We start from the raw sequence: 6,529 nt of genomic DNA on the forward strand, positions 1-6,529 counted from the left end.
CTGTTGCCGCTGGCCCGGCCCGAGTGCCTGGCGCCCCCTCCGGAGCGCGGGCGAGCGGGGCCGGGACTCGCGGGGGCGAGCCGTGTCACTTCCCGAGGCGTCCCCCTTCCCCCCCGCCACCCAGCTCCCGGGCGGGCACCCGGTGGCGGAGCCCTCCACCCTCCCGGGCCGCCCGAGCTCAAACCCCATTCTGCCCGCGGCCGAAGCCTTCGGGTGGGCTGGCCGGGCCGCCCCGGGGTCATTGTTCTGCCGCGTCTTTCTGCTTTTTGGGTGAAGTTGCGTGCAGGGTCTGGAGCTCCCCGGGCGGGCAGTTGCAAGTTGCAGGGATCCAAGCGAAGAGTTGTGCTCTCTCCCGGTGGGAAGTGGCGCGCTCGACCTGGGCGGGCCGGGCGCCCTGCCCGCCACTTGGTGCCCCTGGCCTGGACCGTGCGGGGACCCCCGGAGCGGACGAGCGCTCCGGCGTCCCCGGGCTCGGGGAGCGGGTTGCGGAGGGCGGGACTGTTTTGGCTCCGCCGCTCTTTGTCGTTTCCTGAGGGGAGTGGGGGGAGTCGGGTTGCAAGTTTACATTTCGGGCCGAATGAGTACACATTCCGGAGAGCGAGGCTTTCCTTGATGGCAGAACAAACAGACCCCAGCCCTCGTTGTTCCCCGCTGCCCTTCTCACCGGGGATTTGCCGGCTGGCTGCCAAGGTCTGGGGTCCAGCCAGTGCTTTCTCGCCCACCCCTGTCGGGAGTCGGGGCCGGGGCTGCTCACCGGGATCCCGGACCCTGCACCTTCGCAGTTTTCAGTCTGATTTCCCTGCGGCTCCTTCATCACCTCCATCACCCAGGCTACACTTTGCCTGACTTGTAAGACCTTTTGTGACCTTGGTCTCCCCTCTGCGGCCAGGTTGTGCCCTCCCGGGGCTCGTCCAGCGGGGGCTTCTGCTCCTGCTCAAGCAGGCAGGGCCCCCTGTCCCTGAGCTTTTGCGGTGCCATACGTGCCCTCACTGCTGGTGTCCTGCAGAGCTGGCCCTCTTGACTTGGGCAAGCCTCCAGGGCGCCCTAGCCCTCAGGGTTCTTTCTTTTTTGTGATTACCGTGGCTTGTCTCTACTCGATGTCTGTGGTGTGACAGTGGAGCTGTTTGGACAGTGGCTGTGGGAACAGTCAATCCTGAGACAGCCCTAGTCTTCTGGGCCCAAACTCATCTTGTTGTACATGCGGAGCTGGGGGGCCTTCCTGATTCAGGACCACTATGCCTGAGCTCTCTTCCCAGCCCATTTCTAGAGATGAGGAAGCGGAGGCTTAAACACATGGGCATGGAGGGCAGGGACAGAGGTGGGCTTTATGACTCTGGGACCTGAGTGTGTAAGCAACACCCTGGGTGCCTCCATATGGTTTCATCCCAGCTCTCCGGATAGAAGTGCTGCCATCCATCTGCAGCGGTGGGGGGACGGGTTGGGTGCACATTCTGCTAGGGACTGCTTCAGGTGTGGTGACAGTGGGGGTCCGGGCTGTGGAGAACCTGCTGGGTGTGTGTGTATGTAGTGAGCTGAGGACTGGAACACAGCAGGGACTGATGGAGGAGTGCCTGGAGCACTCAGGAGTGGCAGGAGGCAAGTAGCCACAGATGTCCGTGGGGAGGAAGCAGGGAGCAGTCCTAGCCCTGGCCGAGGGCTGGCCTCCGCCCTCCCAGTCCCGAGGGGTGGGACTCCTGTCACTCCCACTTGACAGAGGCTGAGAGAAAACACATTGTTCATACCACTCGTAAGGGCTCCATCTGGGATTGGAACCGGGCTCTGGAGTTCACACCATCCCACTGAGCGCCAGGAGGTGGGGAGGGGCTTCTCTTTGGAGCTGCATGTTAAGATACATGGACACCTTTTTTTGGCTCCCAGCATGACCTGATGGTGTCAGTGAGGACACTGTCGGTGTGGCACCTGTGGAGTTGCTTGACTGTCCTGTCTAGAGAAGACCAAAGGGAGCATTCAGTGGCAGAGTGAGCGGGGTCGTCTTGCTGGGAGGTGACTGTGGGCAAGAACATGCTGTGTCCCTCCCCATTACGTCACACATGTTCCAGAAGCTTAGCCAGCACTCATTGTGGTGACTTCCAACATCACACCTTTGGCTAATGCTGTGGTTTTGTGGTTTTAAGAAAAGTCTGTGTTGGAAAGTTTCCAAAGGACGGTGTCCTGGATGGTTTTGCCAGGCAATTCTAGGAACAGTGCGAATGGCTTGTCAAGTGAGGAGAGTGGCTGCTCTCCTTGGTTTTGCTAGGGTGGAGCCGAGGCCGCAGGATGGGGTAGAAGGGATGGGCCACCACAGCTTTTTCAGCATCGGTAGGAGCTTTAAATGACTAGAGGCCCACCAGGCAACTCTTGATTCTGGGCAGAAGGGAAGGCGAGGATGCTCACATCCAGGTCAGCCCAAGCTCTCCACTGTTCCAGGAGCTGGCACTGGAGGGTCCCACTGCTTCTCAGGAAAGGAAGACAGAAGTGCTGGGGGGCAGGGATTCATTCCCATTAGCTAATGGGCTGTTTCTGCCTAAGGGAAAATTACTGGCCATCCCCCTTACCAACCACAGCGTTTTTTGGGGGAGCCTAACAACAGGGCTGTGTTTCCTTGGAGGGCTGTGGCGGGTCGGTCGTGGGTGGGCCTTGCTTCCACTGACTTGGCGGGATGAATGAATCACGAGGGGAAAGAAAATGATAAAACTCCATCTCATTTGGAAACATGAATCACAGCTCATTGTTTGCAAGTAGTTGGAATCTGTTAGAAGCATTGTTTGTAAATGAGACACTTCAGTTATTTATTTATTTTGTAAATTGGGGAAAGGAGTAAACAGCTGATCTGTTGCTTCCTCAGCAAGGGAGGAAATGCTGGTGTCTCCCCCTCATTTATTCCAGTGGGGGTTGGGGTTGCCCCTAGGACATTTACTGGTCAGTTAATGTCTTCCCCTGGTCTTGAATTGGGTGGGTCAGTGTTTATAGGTTTGGTTAGTTAACACAGGGATGAATTTTGACCTGTCATACCAAGGGCTTGAACTGGGTGAACTTTTCCATCATCCACCAGCTAGGCAGAGTCTGAGGTCTCAACGGCAATAAAATTATTACAGATCTGTTCCTAAGATGAGGTAAAAAGGTGCAGTGCGTTCTAGAGTCACACCTGAGGATGGTGTGCTCACCTTTCTTGTTGGTGTGAGAGATAGAATAATGCACCCCCCCCAAATGTCCATGCCCTGATCCCCAGAACCTGTAAATATGTTACGTGACATGGCAGAAAGGGCTTTGCAGATGTGGTTAATGTAATGAGACTGAGAGTTGGAGAGATGATCTTGCATTATCTACATGGGCCCCCCAAAGCAGAGAACTTTTTCTGGCTGGTCACAGAATTGTGGAGTCAGAGGTTCCGAGCCTGGGCAGGGTCCCAGGTACAGTTGCTGGCCCCGAGATGTAGGAGCCCACTTGCAAGGACCAGAGAAAGCCCAGGGAGCTCCGGGCACCTCCCAGCTAGCAGCCAGCAAGGAAGCAGGGACCTTAGTCCTACAGGCACAACTGGATTCTGCCAGCACCCGAATGAGCCTGCAAACAGATCCCTTCCTGAGCTTCTCACGAGAGCCCAGCTGGCCAACAGCTGGACTTTGAGACCCAGAGCCACTGAGTGCCTGACCTGGGGAGCTGTGAGATTATCCCTGTGGACCCTTTGAAGCTGCTCAGGGTGTGGCCATTTGTTAAGGCGGCAAGAGAAACCTAACAGAGTTGGTGCTGAGAGCAGTTTGGGAAATTAAGGTTCTCTTGGTAGCCTTCAGCTTTGTTATGGAGGGGATTGAACACCAGCAGACCCAGTGCGGGTGCTTCATTCTGGCTTTTTCTACAGAGAGCTCAAAGGGGTTGTGGGTGTTGGTGCTGCAGACACCTTGAACTCCTGGCTCTTACTCCTTATGTGGCCCGTAAGCAAATCGCTCAGTTTCCTGAGCCTCGGTTTCCCCGTCTGGACGGTGGAGCTGAGCCTGGCCACCACAAAGACCAAAGATGACGCACTGAGATGTTGGTAGAGTGGGGGCATCGAGTTTGAGATCAGCCAAGCACTCAGTGGAGTGTTACTTTTATTAATTTTTTGTTTAATAAAGTGCGGTTCAGAAATGTAGTGACAAGTGATTTTCCGTTTGGATTTGACAGGCACACTTGCAGCAAGAATACTTTTCTTCAAAACGTGATTTCTTCATGGTGTGTTTTGCCCCTCTGTGGGGGGAAGTCTCATTTGCTTGGTGTTGGGAAGCATGACTTGTGTGTATTTAGATTACTTCTGAGTGATGATAACTGCTAGGAGTAGTGTAATATCCAAATAAATTTGGGAGTGTGGGAGTTGCAGAGAGATCTCTTTTGTTATCTAGAGTAGCAAGCAAGCTGCTACTTTGGGGAAGAAAAATTAGATTTGATTGTAAGTAAATAGAAATGCGGACATTTTCATTCACTGGAGTTGCAGAAAAACCAAATTAGGGCATATTATATTTCTACAAACCTTATTTTACTTTGAAAACATAAACAATTTTAAATTGATTGTTGTGCCATTGTTTGCCTAGAATATCACATCTTGTCAGGATTGTCTTGGGTTGGTGAAAAGTTCCTTCTCTTGTTCCCTGCCTTCCCTGTATCCTTCAATCCTTCCTTCCTCCGTTTTATTTTTTCTTTAACTTTGTATTTTCAGATAATTATAAACACATACGTTTATAACAAATGATACACAGAGACTTTCATATACCCATTGCCAATTTCCCCCAAGGAGACCTCTTGCCAAACTGTAGTACCGTACAGAGCCAGGGTATTGGCAAGGATTCAGTCCAGGTACAGAGCACTGCCATCACCCCGGGACCCCTCCTCTTGTCCTTTGATAGCCACACCCACCTCACTCCTCCTTTGTTTTTTTTTTTTTTTTTTTTAAGATTTTATTTATTTATGTGACCAGAGAGACAGCCAGCGAGAGAGGGAACACAGCAGAGGAGTGGGAGAGGAAGAAGCAGGCTCCCAGCGGAGGAGCCCGATGTGGGGCTTGATCTCGGAACGCCGGGATCACGCCCTGAGCCGAAGGCAGACGCTTAACGACTGTGCTGCCCAGGCGCCCCTCACTCCTCCTTTGGCTTGATTTTTATCCCACCGCGTAATTCTCTGGAGATCCGTTAGGTGGTTGTGTGTATTAGTGGTGGTTCCTTTTCACTGCCGAGTGGTATCGCACCGCAGATAGAGCAACCATTCACCTGCTGAAGGACGGCTGGGCTTTGGCCATTATGAGTTAAGCTACTAGGAACATTTATGCACAGGTGTTCGTGTGAACACAAGTCTTCACTTTCTGGGACAAGTGCCCGGGAGTGCGATTGCTCGCTTGTACGTGTGTTGCGTGTTTGGATTTTTAAGAAACTGCCGAACTGTCCAGAGTAGCTGCACCACGTTGCATTCCCGCCAGCCCCGTGTAGGTGACCTGGGTTCTCCCTGCTAGCCTTTCTTGTCCCGCTTGTCTGTTTCAGCCCGTCTGATGGAGTGTGGTGGTGCGTGGTTGTGGTTTGGATTGGCGTCCCCCTCTTCGCAGGCCCTCCTTGAAGGTATCCTGGTGTAATGTGGGAGATGAGCCTGTGGGCTGAGGGCTGGAAGGCTGCTGCCAGAGGCGGTGCTTGCAGAGGTGCGGCGGGAGCGGGAAGGGGAGGTCTTGGGGTGGGAGGCGGGTAGGGCTGTCCAACAGTGTGGAGACAAGCAGTGCCCCACGCCACTGGCTGACCGCTGGGCACGACGTTCAGACACCCCCGCTGTGCCTTGAGAAGGTCTTCCGAGGGGTAAGCCCTGCAGAGGGGACCCCGGAAAGGGTCAGAATTTGACTTTTAGCCCTGGTGTGGCCACTCTTCATTGATGTGACCTGGACAAGTCTCTGAGCCTCTCCTAGCTGGTTCCACATTTTCAAAATGGACGATAATACTTGGCCTTGTGTGCAAGGTCAGGCTGAGGGGGATTCACAGGAGCTAAAGGGCAGTTAGGGCACTTTGGAAACATTGTTACGTCAATAGCGGCAGCATTGTACCTGTTTGCTTTTATTGATAGGTGGGAAGTGCTTTGGGGCCCTCCTTCAAGTCAACATGTAAAGTGTGTGTATTAGTTTGCTGCCTTAACCAAGTACCACTCTGAGGGGCTTAAACTGCAGGAATTTATTTTCTCAGTTCTGGAGGCTGGAAGTCCAAGATCAAGGTGTTGGCGGGGTTGGTTCCTTCTGAGGCCTTCTGCTTGGTGTGTGGATGGCCGCCTTCTCAGTGTGTCCTCACAAGGTCTTCCTCAGTGGCGTTGATGTCCTCACTTCCTCTTATTGGATTTGGGCCCACCCTCATGACATCGTTCCCTCAGTCATCTCTTTATTTTTTATTTATTTATTTTTTTTTAAAGATTTTATTTATTTATTTGACAGAGATAGAGACAGCCAGCGAGAGAGGGAACACAAGCAGGGGGAGCGGGAGAGGAAGAAGCAGGCTCATAGTGGAGGAGCCTGATGTGGGGCTCGATCCCGTAATGC

The sequence above is a fragment of the Ailuropoda melanoleuca genome, chromosome 6 (assembly GCF_002007445.2).
Source record: "Ailuropoda melanoleuca isolate Jingjing chromosome 6, ASM200744v2, whole genome shotgun sequence".
Taxonomy (NCBI): Eukaryota; Metazoa; Chordata; class Mammalia; order Carnivora; family Ursidae; genus Ailuropoda; species Ailuropoda melanoleuca.